At 55.2% G+C, this 18,762-nt stretch overlaps 1 pseudogene; it reads right to left on the bottom strand.

Annotated features, from left to right (window-relative positions):
- LOC121562044 overlaps positions 1 to 15,740 on the bottom strand; it is a 40,299-nt pseudogene extending 24,559 nt beyond the window's left edge.
- Positions 15,741 to 18,762: the final 3,022 nt, after the last annotated feature.

The raw sequence follows: 18,762 nt of genomic DNA, 5'->3' as shown, positions 1-18,762 counted from the left end.
CACAGACCCCAGACCAGATCTATGGGAGAGAGGAGCCACCACACACAGACCCCAGACCAGATCTATAGGGAGAGAGGAGCCACCACACACAGACCCCAGACCAGATCTATAGGGAGAGAGGAGCCACCACACACAGACCCCAGACCAGATCTATAGGGAGAGAGGAGCCGCCACACACAGACCCCAGACCAGATCTATAGGGAGAGAGGAGCCACCACACACAGACCCCAGACCAGATCTATAGGGAGAGAGGAGCCGCCACACACAGACCCCAGACCAGATCTATAGGGAGAGAGGAGCCACCACACACAGACCCCAGACCAGATCTATAGGGAGAGAGGAGCCGCCACACACAGACCCCAGACCAGATCTAGCAGTCTCTATAGGGAGAGAGGAGCCGCCACACACAGACCCCAGACCAGATCTATAGGGAGAGAGGAGCCACCACACACAGACCCCAGACCAGATCTATAGGGAGAGAGGAGCCACCACACACAGACCCCAGACCAGATCTATAGGGAGAGAGGAGCCGCCACACACAGACCCCAGACCAGATCTATAGGAGAGAGGAGCCGCCACACACAGACCCCAGACCAGATCTATAGGGAGAGAGGAGCCGCCACACACAGACCCCAGACCAGATCTATAGGGAGAGAGGAGCCGCCACACACAGACCCCAGACCAGATCTAGCAGTCTCTATAGGGAGAGAGGAGCCACCACACACAGACCCCAGACCAGATCTAGCAGTCTCTATAGGGAGCGAGGAGCCGCCACACACAGACCCCAGACCAGATCTAGCAGTCTCTATAGGGAGAGAGGAGCCACCACACACAGACCCCAGACCAGATCTATAGGGAGAGAGGAGCCACCACACACAGACCCCAGACCAGATCTATAGGGAGAGAGGAGCCACCACACACAGACCCCAGACCAGATCTATAGGGAGAGAGGAGCCGCCACACACAGACCCCAGACCAGATCTATAGGGAGAGAGGAGCCACCACACACAGACCCCAGACCAGATCTATAGGGAGAGAGGAGCCACCACACACAGACCCCAGACCAGATCTAGCAGTCTCTATAGGGAGAGAGGAGCCACCACACACAGACCCCAGACCAGATCTAGCAGTCTCTATAGGGAGCGAGGAGCCGCCACACACAGACCCCAGACCAGATCTATAGGGAGAGAGGAGCCGCCACACACAGACCCCAGACCAGATCTAGCAGTCTCTATAGGGAGAGAGGAGCCGCCACACACAGACCCCAGACCAGATCTAGCCGTCTCTATAGGGAGAGAGGAGCCACCACACACAGACCCCAGACCAGATCTAGCAGTCTCTATAGGGAGAGAGGAGCCACCACACACAGACCCCAGACCAGATCTAGCAGTCTCTATAGCAGGGTTCTTCAATCCTGGTCCTGGAGGGCCGAAACACCTCTGTTTTTCATCCTCTCCTTCTAATCAGGGGCTAATTCAGACCTGGGAAAACCAGGTGAGTGCAATTAACTACCAGGTAGAAATAAAAAACAGAAGTGTTTCGGCCCTCCAGGACCAGGATTGAAGAACCCTGCTCTATAGGGAGAGAGGAGCCACCACACACAGACCCCAGACCAGATCTAGCAGTCTCTATAGGGAGAGAGGAGCCACCACACACAGACCCCAGACCAGATCTATAGGGAGAGAGGAGCCACCACACACAGACCCCAGACCAGATCTATAGGGAGAGAGGAGCCGCCACACACAGACCCCAGACCAGATCTATAGGGAGAGAGGAGCCACCACACACAGACCCCAGACCAGATCTATAGGGAGAGAGGAGCCACCACACACAGACCCCAGACCAGATCTATAGGGAGAGAGGAGCCGCCACACACAGACCCCAGACCAGATCTATAGGGAGAGAGGAGCCACCACACACAGACCCCAGACCAGATCTAGCAGTCTCTATAGGGAGAGAGGAGCCACCACACACAGACCCCAGACCAGATCTATAGGGAGAGAGGAGCCGCCACACACAGACCCCAGACCAGATCTATAGGGAGAGAGGAGCCGCCACACACAGACCCCAGACCAGCCCTAGCAGTCTCTATAGGGAGAGAGGAGCCACCACACACAGACCCCAGACCAGATCTAGCAGTCTCTATAGGGAGAGAGGAGCCACCACACACAGACCCCAGACCAGCCCTAGCAGTCTCTATAGGGAGAGAGGAGCCGCCACACACAGACCCCAGACCAGATCTATAGGGAGAGAGGAGCCACCACACACAGACCCCAGACCAGATCTATAGGGAGAGAGGAGCCGCCACACACAGACCCCAGACCAGATCTAGCAGTCTCTATAGGGAGAGAGGAGCCGCCACACACAGACCCCAGACCAGATCTAGCAGTCTCTATAGGGAGAGAGGAGCCACCACACACAGACCCCAGACCAGATCTATAGGAGAGAGGAGCCACCACACACAGACCCCAGACCAGATCTATAGGGAGAGAGGAGCCGCCACACACAGACCCCAGACCAGATCTATAGGGAGAGAGGAGCCACCACACACAGACCCCAGACCAGATCTATAGGGAGAGAGGAGCCACCACACACAGACCCCAGACCAGATCTATAGGGAGAGAGGAGCCGCCACACACAGACCCCAGACCAGATCTATAGGGAGAGAGGAGCCACCACACACAGACCCCAGACCAGATCTATAGGGAGAGAGGAGCCACCACACACAGACCCCAGACCAGATCTATAGGGAGAGAGGAGCCGCCACACACAGACCCCAGACCAGATCTATAGGGAGAGAGGAGCCACCACACACAGACCCCAGACCAGATCTATAGGGAGAGAGGAGCCGCCACACACAGACCCCAGACCAGATCTATAGGGAGAGAGGAGCCGCCACACACAGACCCCAGACCAGATCTAGCAGTCTCTATAGGGAGAGAGGAGCCACCACACACAGACCCCAGACCAGATCTATAGGGAGAGAGGAGCCACCACACACAGACCCCAGACCAGATCTATGGGAGAGAGGAGCCGCCACACACAGACCCCAGACCAGATCTATAGGGAGAGAGGAGCCGCCACACACAGACCCCAGACCAGATCTATAGGGAGAGAGGAGCCGCCACACACAGACCCCAGACCAGATCTATAGGGAGAGAGGAGCCGCCACACACAGACCCCAGACCAGATCTATAGGGAGAGAGGAGCCGCCACACACAGACCCCAGACCAGATCTAGCAGTCTCTATAGGGAGAGAGGAGCCGCCACACACAGACCCCAGACCAGATCTAGCAGTCTCTATAGGGAGAGAGGAGACGCCACACACAGACCCCAGACCAGATCTAGCAGTCTCTATAGGGAGAGAGGAGCCGCCACACACAGACCCCAGACCAGATCTAGCAGTCTCTATAGGGAGAGAGGAGCCACCACACACAGACCCCAGACCAGATCTAGCAGTCTCTATAGGGAGAGAGGAGCCACCACACACAGACCCCAGACCAGATCTATAGGGAGAGAGGAGCCGCCACACACAGACCCCAGACCAGATCTAGCAGTCTCTATAGGGAGAGAGGAGCCGCCACACACAGACCCCAGACCAGATCTATAGGGAGAGAGGAGCCGCCACACACAGACCCCAGACCAGATCTAGCAGTCTCTATAGGGAGAGAGGAGCCACCACACACAGACCCCAGACCAGCCCTAGCAGTCTCTATAGGGAGAGAGGAGCCACCACACACAGACCCCAGACCAGATCTATAGGGAGAGAGGAGCCACCACACACAGACCCCAGACCAGATCTATAGGGAGAGAGGAGCCACCACACACAGACCCCAGACCAGATCTATAGGGAGAGAGGAGCCACCACACACAGACCCCAGACCAGCCCTAGCAGTCTCTATAGGGAGAGAGGAGCCACCACACACAGACCCCAGACCAGATCTATAGGGAGAGAGGAGCCACCACACACAGACCCCAGACCAGATCTATAGGGAGAGAGGAGCCGCCACACACAGACCCCAGACCAGATCTATAGGGAGAGAGGAGCCACCACACACAGACCCCAGACCAGATCTATAGGGAGAGAGGAGCCACCACACACAGACCCCAGACCAGATCTATAGGGAGAGAGGAGCCGCCACACACAGACCCCAGACCAGATCTATAGGGAGAGAGGAGCCACCACACACAGACCCCAGACCAGATCTATAGGGAGAGAGGAGCCGCCACACACAGACCCCAGACCAGATCTATAGGGAGAGAGGAGCCGCCACACACAGACCCCAGACCAGATCTATAGGGAGAGAGGAGCCGCCACACACAGACCCCAGACCAGATCTATAGGGAGAGAGGAGCCACCACACACAGACCCCAGACCAGATCTATAGGGAGAGAGGAGCCGCCACACACAGACCCCAGACCAGATCTATAGGGAGAGAGGAGCCACCACACACAGACCCCAGACCAGATCTATAGGGAGAGAGGAGCCACCACACACAGACCCCAGACCAGATCTATAGGGAGAGAGGAGCCGCCACACACAGACCCCAGACCAGATCTATAGGGAGAGAGGAGCCACCACACACAGACCCCAGACCAGATCTATAGGGAGAGAGGAGCCACCACACACAGACCCCAGACCAGATCTATAGGGAGAGAGGAGCCACCACACACAGACCCCAGACCAGATCTATAGGGAGAGAGGAGCCACCACACACAGACCCCAGACCAGATCTATAGGGAGAGAGGAGCCGCCACACACAGACCCCAGACCAGATCTATAGGGAGAGAGGAGCCACCACACACAGACCCCAGACCAGATCTATAGGGAGAGAGGAGCCACCACACACAGACCCCAGACCAGATCTATAGGGAGAGAGGAGCCGCCACACACAGACCCCAGACCAGATCTATAGGGAGAGAGGAGCCACCACACACAGACCCCAGACCAGATCTAGCAGTCTCTATAGGGAGAGAGGAGCCACCACACACAGACCCCAGACCAGATCTATAGGGAGAGAGGAGCCGCCACACACAGACCCCAGACCAGATCTATAGGGAGAGAGGAGCCGCCACACACAGACCCCAGACCAGCCCTAGCAGTCTCTATAGGGAGAGAGGAGCCACCACACACAGACCCCAGACCAGATCTAGCAGTCTCTATAGGGAGAGAGGAGCCACCACACACAGACCCCAGACCAGCCCTAGCAGTCTCTATAGGGAGAGAGGAGCCGCCACACACAGACCCCAGACCAGATCTATAGGGAGAGAGGAGCCACCACACACAGACCCCAGACCAGATCTATAGGGAGAGAGGAGCCGCCACACACAGACCCCAGACCAGATCTATAGGGAGAGAGGAGCCACCACACACAGACCCCAGACCAGATCTATAGGGAGAGAGGAGCCGCCACACACAGACCCCAGACCAGATCTAGCAGTCTCTATAGGGAGAGAGGAGCCGCCACACACAGACCCCAGACCAGATCTAGCAGTCTCTATAGGGAGAGAGGAGCCACCACACACAGACCCCAGACCAGATCTATAGGGAGAGAGGAGCCACCACACACAGACCCCAGACCAGATCTATAGGGAGAGAGGAGCCGCCACACACAGACCCCAGACCAGATCTATAGGGAGAGAGGAGCCACCACACACAGACCCCAGACCAGATCTATAGGGAGAGAGGAGCCACCACACACAGACCCCAGACCAGATCTATAGGGAGAGAGGAGCCGCCACACACAGACCCCAGACCAGATCTATAGGGAGAGAGGAGCCACCACACACAGACCCCAGACCAGATCTATAGGGAGAGAGGAGCCACCACACACAGACCCCAGACCAGATCTATAGGGAGAGAGGAGCCGCCACACACAGACCCCAGACCAGATCTATAGGGAGAGAGGAGCCACCACACACAGACCCCAGACCAGATCTATAGGGAGAGAGGAGCCGCCACACACAGACCCCAGACCAGATCTATAGGGAGAGAGGAGCCGCCACACACAGACCCCAGACCAGATCTAGCAGTCTCTATAGGGAGAGAGGAGCCACCACACACAGACCCCAGACCAGATCTATAGGGAGAGAGGAGCCACCACACACAGACCCCAGACCAGATCTATAGGGAGAGAGGAGCCGCCACACACAGACCCCAGACCAGATCTATAGGGAGAGAGGAGCCGCCACACACAGACCCCAGACCAGATCTATAGGGAGAGAGGAGCCGCCACACACAGACCCCAGACCAGATCTATAGGGAGAGAGGAGCTGCCACACACAGACCCCAGACCAGATCTATAGGGAGAGAGGAGCCGCCACACACAGACCCCAGACCAGATCTAGCAGTCTCTATAGGGAGAGAGGAGCCGCCACACACAGACCCCAGACCAGATCTAGCAGTCTCTATAGGGAGAGAGGAGCCGCCACACACAGACCCCAGACCAGATCTAGCAGTCTCTATAGGGAGAGAGGAGCCGCCACACACAGACCCCAGACCAGATCTAGCAGTCTCTATAGGGAGAGAGGAGCCACCACACACAGACCCCAGACCAGATCTAGCAGTCTCTATAGGGAGAGAGGAGCCACCACACACAGACCCCAGACCAGATCTATAGGGAGAGAGGAGCCGCCACACACAGACCCCAGACCAGATCTAGCAGTCTCTATAGGGAGAGAGGAGCCGCCACACACAGACCCCAGACCAGATCTATAGGGAGAGAGGAGCCGCCACACACAGACCCCAGACCAGATCTAGCAGTCTCTATAGGGAGAGAGGAGCCACCACACACAGACCCCAGACCAGCCCTAGCAGTCTCTATAGGGAGAGAGGAGCCACCACACACAGACCCCAGACCAGATCTATAGGGAGAGAGGAGCCACCACACACAGACCCCAGACCAGATCTATAGGGAGAGAGGAGCCACCACACACAGACCCCAGACCAGATCTATAGGGAGAGAGGAGCCACCACACACAGACCCCAGACCAGCCCTAGATCTATAGGGAGAGAGGAGCCGCCACACACAGACCCCAGACCAGATCTATAGGGAGAGAGGAGCCACCACACACAGACCCCAGACCAGATCTATAGGGAGAGAGGAGCCACCACACACAGACCCCAGACCAGCCCTAGCAGTCTCTATAGGGAGAGAGGAGCCACCACACACAGACCCCAGACCAGATCTATAGGGAGAGAGGAGCCACCACACACAGACCCCAGACCAGATCTATAGGGAGAGAGGAGCCACCACACACAGACCCCCAGACCAGATCTATAGGGAGAGAGGAGCCACCACACACAGACCCCAGACCAGATCTATAGGGAGAGAGGAGCCACCACACACAGACCCCAGACCAGATCTATAGGGAGAGAGGAGCCGCCACACACAGACCCCAGACCAGATCTATAGGGAGAGAGCCACCACACACAGACCCCAGACCAGATCTATAGGGAGAGAGGAGCCGCCACACACAGACCCCAGACCAGATCTATAGGGAGAGAGGAGCCGCCACACACAGACCCCAGACCAGATCTATAGGGAGAGGGAGCCGCCACACACAGACCCCAGACCAGATCTATAGGGAGAGAGGAGCCACCACACACAGACCCCAGACCAGATCTATAGGGAGAGAGGAGCCGCCACACACAGACCCCAGACCAGATCTATAGGGAGAGAGGAGCCACCACACACAGACCCCAGACCAGATCTACCTCTAGGGAGAGAGGAGCCACCACACACAGACCCCAGACCAGATCTATAGGGAGAGAGGAGCCGCCACACACAGACCCCAGACCAGATCTATAGGGAGAGAGGAGCCACCACACACAGACCCCAGACCAGATCTATAGGGAGAGAGGAGCCACCACACACAGACCCCAGACCAGATCTATAGGGAGAGAGGAGCCACCACACACAGACCCCAGACCAGATCTATAGGGAGAGAGGAGCCGCCACACACAGACCCCAGACCAGATCTATAGGGAGAGAGGAGCCGCCACACACAGACCCCAGACCAGATCTATAGGGAGAGAGGAGCCACCACACACAGACCCCAGACCAGATCTATAGGGAGAGAGGAGCCACCACACACAGACCCCAGACCAGATCTAGCAGTCTCTATAGGGAGAGAGGAGCCACCACACACAGACCCCAGACCAGATCTATAGGGAGAGAGGAGCCACCACACACAGACCCCAGACCAGATCTATAGGGAGAGAGGAGCCACCACACACAGACCTCAGACCAGATCTATAGGGAGAGAGGAGCCACCACACACAGACCTCAGACCAGATCTATAGGGAGAGAGGAGCCGCCACACACAGACCCCAGACCAGATCTATAGGGAGAGAGGAGCCACCACACACACACGTGTCAATTACAATCACACCCCCATCAACATCCTCATCTGCCAGGTTAATGTCCACAGGAGAGGAGAGGAGAGGAGAGGAGAGGAGAGGAGAGGAGAGGAGAGGAGAGGAGAGGAGAGGAGAGGAGAGGAGAGGAGAGGAGAGGAGAGGAGAGGAGAGGAGAGGAGAGGAGAGGAGAGGAGATCAGACCAGAGCAGAAGAGAAGAGAACAGGTGGTCTGGTCAGTAATAACAGTGATGTTAACCAGGTGGTCTGGTCAGTAATAACAGTGATGTTAACCAGGTGGTCTGGTCAGTAATAACAGTGATGTTAACCAGGTGGTCTGGTCAGTAGTAACAGTGATGTTAACCAGGTGGTCTGGTCAGTAGTAACAGTGATGTTAACCAGGTGGTCTGGTCAGTAGTAACAGTGATGTTAACCAGGTGGTCTGGTCAGTAATAACAGTGATGTTAACCAGGTGGTCTGGTCAGTAATAACAGTGATGTTAACCAGGGGTCTGGTCAGTAATAACAGTGATGTTAACCAGGTGGTCTGGTCAGTAATAACAGTGATGTTAACCAGGTGGTCTGGTCAGTACTCACCAGTCTGGTCCGTAGTAACAGTGATGTTAGCCAGGGGCCTGGTGTTCTGGCCCAGCCCAGACACTCCATTGACAGTCTCTACGTGGAAGGTGTAGTTGGCGTGGGGCGCCAAATCCAGAACGGCCACGGAGGTCCCGGTGAGGCCCAGGGGGCCTGGTACGAAGCGCAGGTCGGCCTCACACGGCTCACAGTCCTCCCCGCCACCGGAGGCGCCACTGCCACCCCTGCCGCAGCGATGGCACACGATGTTATAGGTGAGGTCCTTCCTGCCACCGCTGTCGCTTGGCGGAGACCAGGTGAGGAACAGAGCCGTCTCGTTAATGAGAGAGATCAGGTTCCTGGGGGCCGATGGAGGGCCTGGAGAGAGAAAGAGGAGGGAAGGAGGGAGGGAGGGGGAGGGAGGGAGGGAGAGGGGAGGGAGGGAGGGAGGGAGAGAGGGAGAGAGGGAGGGAGGGAGAGGGGGGAGAGGGAGAGAGGGAGAGAGGGAGGGAGGAAGGAGGGAGGGAGGGGAGGGGAGGGGGAGGGAGGGAGGGAGGAGGGAGGGAGAGGGAGAGAGGGAGAGGGAGGAGGGAGGGAGGAGGGAGAGGGAGGGAGGGAGGGAGGGAGGGAGGGAGGGAGGGAGGAGGGAGGGAGGGAGGGAGGGAGGGAGGGAGGGAGGAGGGAGGGAGGAGGGAGGGAGGGAGGGAGGGAGGAGGGAGGGAGGGAGGGGGGAGGGAGGGAGGGAGGGAGGGAGGGAGGGGGAGCGGGAGAGAGGGAGGGAGGGAGGGAGAGGGAGAGAGACCAGATATACACCCCACCATCTGTGAACAGACTTCATGTCATCTCCCTTGTTAATGAAACCACCACTACTGAAGTATTTTCTAAACCCCAAACCACAACCTGCTCCCTTGACCCCATACTCACTGCCTTAGTTAAAGCATGCCTCCCTGTTCTCTGCCCCCTGGTGGTCAAGATTGTAAAATGTATCCCTCACATCTGGCATCGTTCCTACTTCTTTGAAAACAGCGGCCATAACTCCCATACTGAAGAAACAGGGCCTGGACCCTGAGATCCTCCCCAACTACAGGCCTACCTCAAACCTCCCCTTCCTCCCCAACTACAGGCCTACCTCAAACCTCCCCTTCCTCACCAACTACAGGCCTACCTCAAACCTCCCCTTCCTCACCAACTACAGGCCTACCTCAAACCTCCCCTTCCTCACCAACTACAGGCCTACCTCAAACCTCCCCAACTACAGGCCTACCTCAAACCTCCCCTTCCTCACCAACTACAGGCCTACCTCAAACCTCCCCTTCCTCACCAACTACAGGCCTACCTCAAACCTCACCTTCCTCACCAACTACAGGCCTACCTCAAACCTCCCCTTCCTCACCAAACCTCCCCTTCCTCCCCAACTACAGGCCTACCTCAAACCTCCCCTTCCTCACCAACTACAGGCCTACCTCAAACCTCCCCTTCCTCACCAACTACAGGCCTACCTCAAACCTCCCCTTCCTCACCAAACCTCCCCTTCCTCCCCAACTACAGGCCTACCTCAAACCTCCCCTTCCTTCCCAACTACAGGCCTACCTCAAACCTCACCTTCCTCACCAACTACAGGCCTACCTCAAACCTCCCCTTCCTCACCAACTACAGGCCTACCTCAAACCTCCCCTTCCTCCTCAAACCTCCCCTTCCTCCCCCAACTACAGGCCTACCTCAAACCTCCCCAACTACAGGCCTACCTCAAACCTCCCCAACTACAGGCCTACCTCAAACCTCCCCTTCCTCCCCAACTACAGGCCTACCTCAAACCTCCCCTTCCTCACCAACTACAGGCCTACCTCAAACCTCCCCTTCCTCACCAACTACAGGCCTACCTCAAACCTCTCCTTCCTCCCCAACTACAGGCCTACCTCAAACCTCCCCTTCCTCACCAACTACAGGCCTACCTCAAACCTCCCCAACTACAGGCCTACCTCAAACCTCCCCTTCCTCACCAACTACAGGTCTACTGCAAACCTCCCCTTCCTCACCAACTACAGGCCTACCTCAAACCTCCCCTTCCTCACCAACTACAGGTCTACCGCAAACCTCCCCTTCCTCACCAACTACAGGCCTACCTCAAACCTCCCCTTCCTCACCAACTACAGGCCTACCTCAAACCTCCCCTTCCTCACCAACTACAGGCCTACCTCAAACCTCCCCTTCCTCACCAACTACAGGCCTACCTCAAACCTCCCCTTCCTCCCCAACTACAGGCCTTCCTCAAACCTCCCCTTCCTCACCAACTACAGGCCCACCTCAAACCTCCCCTTCCTCACCAACTACAGGCCTACCTCTAACCTCCCCTTCCTCCCCAACTACAGGCCTACCTCAAACCTCCCCAACTACAGGCCTACCTCAAACCTCCCCTTCCTCACCAACTACAGGCCTACCTCAAACCTCCCCTTCCTCACCAACTACAGGCCTACCTCAAACCTCCCCTTCCTCACCAACTACAGGCCTACCTCAAACCTCCCCTTCCTCACCAACTACAGGCCTACCTCAAACCTCCCCAACTACAGGCCTACCTCAAACCTCCCCTTCCTCACCAACTACAGGCCTACCTCAAACCTCCCCTTCCTCCCCAACTACAGGCCTACCTCAAACCTCCCCTTCCTCCCCAACTACAGGCCTACCTCAAACCTCCCCTTCCTCCCCAACTACAGGCCTACCTCAAACCTCCCCAACTACAGGCCTACCTCAAACCTCCCCTTCCTCACCAACTACAGGCCTACCTCAAACCTCCCCTTCCTCACCAACTACAGGCCTACCTCAAACCTCCCCTTCCTCACCAACTACAGGCCTACCTCAAACCTCCCCTTCCTCACCAACTACAGGCCTACCTCAAACCTCCCCTTCCTCACCAAACCTCCCCTTCCTCACCAACTACAGGCCTACCTCAAACCTCCCCCTTCCTCACCAACTACAGGCCTACCTCAAACCTCCCCCTTCCTCCCCCAACTACAGGCCTACCTCAAACCTCCCCTTCCTCCCCAACTACAGTCCCTGTATCACAAGGTGTCCCACAAAGTTCAGGTCATTCATATCTATCTGATAGACAACAGCCTTCCCCAGTCCCTGTATCACAAGGTGTCCCACAAGGCTCAGTGTTGGGTCCATTACTGTTTAGTATTTACATGCTACCCCTTGGTCAGATCCTCCGTCAATTTGGACTCAGATTTCACTGTTATGCTCACATCCACATCCAGACCCACTCTGCCACTCCCTCTTTTATTCTCAGGGGTTAGATCAACTTTAATAGCGCAGATAGATTGTACCTTCCATCAACGTAATTGTCTGCATCATTGACACTACCGGTCAAAAGTTTTAGAACACCTATTCATTGATGTCACGGTTTCGGCCGAGGCTGCCTCTCTCCCTTGTTCGGGCAGGCTTCGGCGTTCGTCGTCTCCGGAATTCTAGCTGCCACCGCTAGATGTTTCATGTTCGTTTGCTTTTGTCTGTTTGTTTACACACCTGTTTCTGTTTTGACGTAATTAGTGTCCTATAAGTTTCTCGTTGTGTTTGTCTAGTGTTGTGTGTGATTGTTTCGTGTCAGGTGTTTGTGCGTAACCTGTGTTTTCGGTACGCCAGTTCTATTAGCTTCCTCCTCGGTTGAGGAGAGTTTTTGCGCTCTGTATTTTGTGCGCTCGTGTGTGACGCCTGTGTGCGTCTGTTTGGCCTCAGGCCGCCTTTTGGATTATTTTGCTCAAGTAAAGTCTTGTTGGACTGTACATCTGCTTCTGCGCCTGATTCCACACCACACCATTTCAACACCCTTGACAATTGAAGGGTTTTTCTTTATTTTTTACTATTTTCTACATTGTAGAATAATAGTGAAGACATCAAAACTATGAAATAAAACATATGGAATCATGTAGTAACCACAAAAGTGTAAAAAAATCAAAATATATTTTATATTTGAGATTCTTCAAATAGCCACCCTTTGCCTTGATGACAGCTTTGCACACTCTTGGCATTCTCTCAACCAGCTTCACGAGGTAGTCTCCTGGAATGCATTTTAATTAACAGGTGTGCCTTCTTAAAAGTTAATTTGTAGAATTTCTTTCTTTCTTAATGCGTTTGAGACAATCAGTTGTGTTGTGACAAGGTATACAGAAGATAGCCCTATTTGGTAAAAGACCAAGTCCATATTATGGCAAGAACAGCTCAAATAAGCAAAGAGAAACGACAGTCCATCATTACTTTAAGACAAGAACTTTGAAAGTTTCTTCAAGTACAGTCGCAAACACCATCAAGCGCTATGATGAAACTGGCTCTAATGAGGACCGCCACAGGAATGGAAGACCCAGAGTTACCTCTGCTGCAGAGGATAAGTTCATTAGAGTTACCAGCCTCAGAAATTGCAGCCCAAATAAATGCTTCACAGAGTTCAAGTAACAGACACATCTCAACATCAACTGTTCAGAGGAGACTGTGTGAATCAAGCCTTCATGGTCGAATTGCTGCAAAGAAACCACTACTAAAGGACACCAATAATAAGAAGAGACTTGCTTGGGCCAAGAAACACGAGAAATGGACATTAGACCGGTGGAAATTTGTCCTTTGGTCTGGAGTCCAAATTGGAGATTTTTGGTTCCAACCGCCGTGTCTTTGTGAGACGCAGAGTAGGTGAACGGATGATCTCCGCATGTGTGGTTCCCACCGTGAAGCTTGGAGGAGGAGGTGTGATGGTGTGGGGACTGCACTTGAAGAAACACAGACAGTGTCACCAGTCTGTGATTTATTTAGAATTCAAGGCACACTTAACCAGCATGGCTACCACAGCATTTTGCAGCAATACGCCATCCCATCTGGTTTGCGCTTAGTGGGACTAACATTTGTTTTTCAACAGGACAATGACCCAACACACCTCCAGGCTGTGTAAGGGCTATTTGACCAAGAAGGAGAGTGATGGAGTGCTGCATCAGATGACCTGGCCTCCACAATCCCCGGACCTCAACCGAATTGAGATGGTTTGGGATGTGTTGGACCGCAGAGTGAAGGAAAAGCAGCCAACAAGTGCTCAGCATATGTGGGATCTCCTTCAAGACTGTTGGAAAAGCATTCCTCATGAAGCTGGTTGAGAGAATGCCAAGAGTGTGCAAAGCTGTCATCAAGGCAAAGGGTGGCTACTTTGAAGAATCTCAAATATAAAATATATATTCTGGTTTGTTTAACACTTTTTTGGTTACTACATGATTCCATATTTGTTATTTCATAGTTTTGATGGTTAGTCTGTCATCATGTTTATATAATTACTTATTTTATAGCTGTGTAATAATGACTTTGGTTGTCGTGAAAAGAGCTTCAAATAAAATGTATTATTATGATGATTATTATTCTCCACCAGGATGTAGTAGTTAGTAGTTACCCACATCGCTTCTACCCTTTCTCCCTCCCACCCCCTCCCCCTCTACCTCCCTCTCTACCTCTCCCTCCCCCTCTCCCTCTACCTCCCCCTCCCCCTCTCCCTCCCCCTCTCCCTCCCACCCCCTCCCCCTCTCTACCTCTCCCACCCCCTCTCCCTCTACCTCCCCCTCCCCCTCTCCCTCCCCCTCTCCCTCTCCCTCTCCCTCTCCCTCTACCTCTACCTCCCCCTCCCCCTCCCCCTCTCCCTCCCCTGTTCTGAGCCAGTTGTGACATGACTAGCTCTCTCCCTCTCCCTCTACCTCCCCCTCTACCTCCCCGTCCCCCTCTCCCTCTCCCTCCCACCCCCTCCCCCTCTCTACCTCTCCCGCCCCCTCTCCCTCTACCTCCCCTCCCCCTCTCCCTCCCCCTCTCCCTCCCCCTCTACCTCTCCCTCTCCCTCTACCCATACACAAAAATGTATGCACGCATGACTGTAAGTCGCTTTGGATAAAAGCGTCTGCTAAATGGCATATTATTATTATTATTATTATTATTACCTCCCTCTCTCCCTCCCTCCCTCCCTCCCTCCCTCTCCCTCTCCCTCCCCCTCCCCTCTCCCTCCCCCTCAACTTTCCCCTTCCCCCTCCATCTCCCCTGTTCTGAGCCAGGTGTGACATGACTAGCTCTCCCCCTCTCCCTCTCCCTCCCCGTTCTGAGCCAGGTGTGACATGACTAGCTCTCTCCCTCCCCCTCTCCCTCCCCCTCTCCCTCTCCCTCCCTCCCCTGTTCTGAGCCAGGTGTGACATGACTAGCTCTCTCCCTCCCCCTCTCTCTCCCCCTCTCCCTCTCCCTCCCTCCCCTGTTCTGAGCCAGGTGTGACATGACTAGCTCTCCCCCTCTCCCTCTCCCTTCTCTCTCCCCTGTTCTGAGCCAGGTGTGACATGACTAGCTTTCTCCCTCTCCCTCTCCCTCTCCCTTCTCTCTCCCCTGTTCTGAGCCAGGTGTGACATGACTAGCTCTCCCCCTCTCCCTCCCCCTCTCCTTCTCCCTCCCCCGTTCTGAGCCAGGTGTGACATGACTAGCTGTCTTCTAGAAGGTGGGTTAGAGTACTAGATACAGCCACAGAGCCTGAGATACGATGCCAGAAATCCCACTTTTTATTTATTTATGGTTCTGTCTCTCTCTTTCTCTCTCTCTCAACCCTCCCCGCCCCCACACACACACACAGAGGAGAAGTACAGTAACTCACGTGTGCATGCCATGGTGGAGGGGTCCTTGGCTGCCCGGTAGAAGCCTCTGTCACAGTGGCAGAGCGTGGCTGCCTGGTCATGGCTGGAACTGTGCGGAGGACACTTTGAACACCTGATGTTCCCTGACAACGCCTTGTAGAACCCTGGTCTACACGCTGGAGAGAGAGAGAGAGAGAGAGAGAGACAGAGAGAGAGAGAGAGAGAGAGAGAGAGAGAGAGAGAGAGAGAGAGAGAGAGAGAGAGAGAGAGAGAGAGAGAGAGAGAGAGAGACAGAGAGAGAGAGAGAGAGAGAGAGAGAGAGAGAGAGAGCATAGAATAGCCTTCATTTCTCAGAACAAGAATAGACTGACGAGTTTCAGAAGAAAGTTATTTGTTTCTGGTCGCTGATGCTCCAGATAATCAACTAGTCTCAAGAAGGCTCCGTTTTATTGCTTCTTTAATCAGCACAACAGTTTTCAGCTGTGCTAACATAATTGCAAAAGGGTTTTCTAATTATCAATTAGACTATTAAAATGATAAACTTGGATTAGCAAAACACAACGTGCCATTGGAACACAGGACTGATGGTTGCTGATAATGGGCCTCTGTACGCCTATGTAGATATTCCATTAAAACAACGCTTAGGCCTCTACTTCCAGCTTATACATCAACGTTTTTGTTTGTTAATAGGCTGTTAATAGGCTGTTAATAGACTGTTAATAGACTGTTAATAGACTGTTAATAGACTGTTAATAGACCGTTAATAGACCGTTAATAGGCTGTTAATAGGCTGTTAATAGACTGTTAATAGACTGGCCATGTTTCATTGCTTTGCAGTAAAAAGCAGTATAATGGTAACCTGAGCAACAGTGTGTACTCTGGGGGCTGGTAGTGCCATGGGCATGTCTGTGTGGGTGTGTGTCTGTGTGTGTGTGTGTGTGTGTGTCTGTGTGTGTGTGTGTGTGTGTGTGTGTGTGTGTGTGTGTGTGTGTGTGTGTGTGTGTGTGTGTGTGTGTCTGTGTGTGTGTGTGTGTGTGTGTGTGTGTGTGTGTGTGTGTGTGTGTGTGTGTGTGTGTGTGTGTGTGTGTGTGTGTGTGTGTGTGTGTGTGTGTGTGTGTGTCTGTGTGTGTGTGTGTGTGTCTGTGTGTGTGTGTGTGTGTGTGTGTGTCTGTGTGTTTGTGTGCGTGTGTTTGTGTGTTTGTGTGTGTGTGTGTGTGCGTGTGTGTCTGTGCATGTGTGTGTGTCAGTGAGTCAAAAAAAGGCTTCTATACTTTCAGGTAAACCATTTTATCATTAACATAGAGAGAGATAGTGGAATAAAATGAGATGACAGTTCTCCTGCATTCAGTTTTACATTTACATTCACTTTAAATGGGCCAAGTCAGCGCTACTGATCCTGGCACAGTAATGCTGCCTACCACATCTCTCTAACACTCCCTCCCTCCCTCCCTCCCTCCCTCACGCTTCTTCTCCCTTCTCCTCTCCCTCCCTCCCTCCCTCCCTGCATCACGCTTCTTCTCCCTTCTCCTCTCCCTCCCTCCCTCCCTCCTTCCCTCACGCTTCTTCTCCCTTCTCCTCTCTCTCCCTCCCTCACGCCTCTTCTCCCTTCTCCTCTCCCTCCTCCCTCCCTCCCTACCTCACGCCTCTTCCCCTTCTCCTCCCTACCCACGCCTCTTCTCCCTTCTCCTCCTCCCTCCCTCCCTCTCCTCCCTACCTCACGCCTCTTCTCCCTCCCTCCCTCCCTCCCTCCCTCCCTCCCTCCCTCCCTCCCTCCCTCTTTCCCCTGATGCTTTATCAGGAGATGACAATAAGCATTGCAGATTGCCTCCCTCCACCTGACTTCCCCAGCAGGGAGAATAGAGTGATGACAGCACAATTACTGAATACTCTCAGAAGCTGCAAATTATAGCTTTACTGTGAAGGAAGGGGAGAGGGAGGAGAGAGAGGGGAGAGGGAGGAGAGAGGGAGGAGAGAGGGGGGAGGGAGGGAGGAGGGGGAGGGAGAGAGGGAAGAGAGGGAGGAGAGGGGGAGGGAGAGAGAGGAGAGAGGGGGAGGGGAGAGAGAGGAGAGAGGGAGGAGAGAGGGAGGGAGGGAGAGGGAGGAGAGAGGAGGAGGAGAGAGGGAGGGAGGAGAGAGGGAGGGAGGAGAGGGAGGAGAGAGGGAGGGAGAGAGAGGAGAGAGGGAGGAGAGAGAGGAGAGAGGGAGGAGAGAGGGGAGGGGAGAGAGAGGAGAGAGGGAGGAGAGAGGGAGGGAGGGGAGAGGGAGAGAGGGAGGGAGGAGAGAGGGAGGGAGGAGAGAGGGAGGGAGAGAGGGAGGAGAGAGGGAGGAGAGAGAGAGAGGGAGGAGAGAGGGAGGGAGGGAGAGGGAGGAGAGAGGGAGGAGGGAGGGAGGGAGAGGGAGGAGAGAGGAGAGAGGGAGGAGAGAGGGAGGGAGGGGAGAGGGAGGAGAGAGGGAGGGGAGAGGGGGAGAGGGAGGAGAGAGGGAGGAGAGAGGGAGGAGGAGAGAGGAGAGAGAGAGGAGAGAGGGAGGAGAGAGGGGGGAGGGAGAGAGAGGAGAGAGGGAGGAGAGGGGGGGGGGAGGGGAGAGGGAGGGAGGGAGAGGGAGGGAGGGGAGAGGGAGGAGAGAGAGGAGAGAGGGAGGGGAGAGAGAGGAGAGAGGGAGGAGAGAGGGAGGAGAGAGGGAGGGGAGAGAGAGGAGAGAGGGAGGAGAGAGGGGGGAGGGGAGAGAGGGAGGAGAGAGGGGGGAGGGGAGAGGGAGGGAGGGGAGAGGGAGGAGAGAGGGAGGAGAGAGGGAGGGAGAGAGAGGAGAGAGGGAGGAGAGAGGGAGGGGAGAGAGAGGAGAGAGGGAGGAGAGAGGGAGGGGAGAGAGAGGAGAGAGGGAGGAGAGAGGGGGGAGGGGAGAGAGAGGAGAGAGGGAGGAGAGGGGGGGAGGGGAGAGGGAGGGAGGGGAGAGGGAGGAGAGAGGGAGGAGAGAGGGAGGGGAGAGAGAGGAGAGAGGGAGGAGAGAGGGAGGAGAGAGGGAGGGGAGAGAGTGGAGAGAGGGAGGAGAGAGGGAGGAGAGAGGGAGGAGAGAGGGAGGAGAGAGGGAGGGGAGAGAGGGAGAGAGGGAGGAGAGAGGGAGGAGAGAGGGAGGGGAGAGAGTGGAGAGAGGGAGGAGAGAGGGGGGAGGGGAGAGAGAGGAGAGAGGGAGGAGAGGGGGGGGA

This window comes from Coregonus clupeaformis, unplaced genomic scaffold (genome assembly GCF_020615455.1).
Source record: "Coregonus clupeaformis isolate EN_2021a unplaced genomic scaffold, ASM2061545v1 scaf1179, whole genome shotgun sequence".
Classification (NCBI taxonomy): Eukaryota; Metazoa; Chordata; class Actinopteri; order Salmoniformes; family Salmonidae; genus Coregonus; species Coregonus clupeaformis.
Note: the sequence above shows the minus strand (reverse complement) of the source record. Positions and strands in the feature narration are given on the sequence as shown.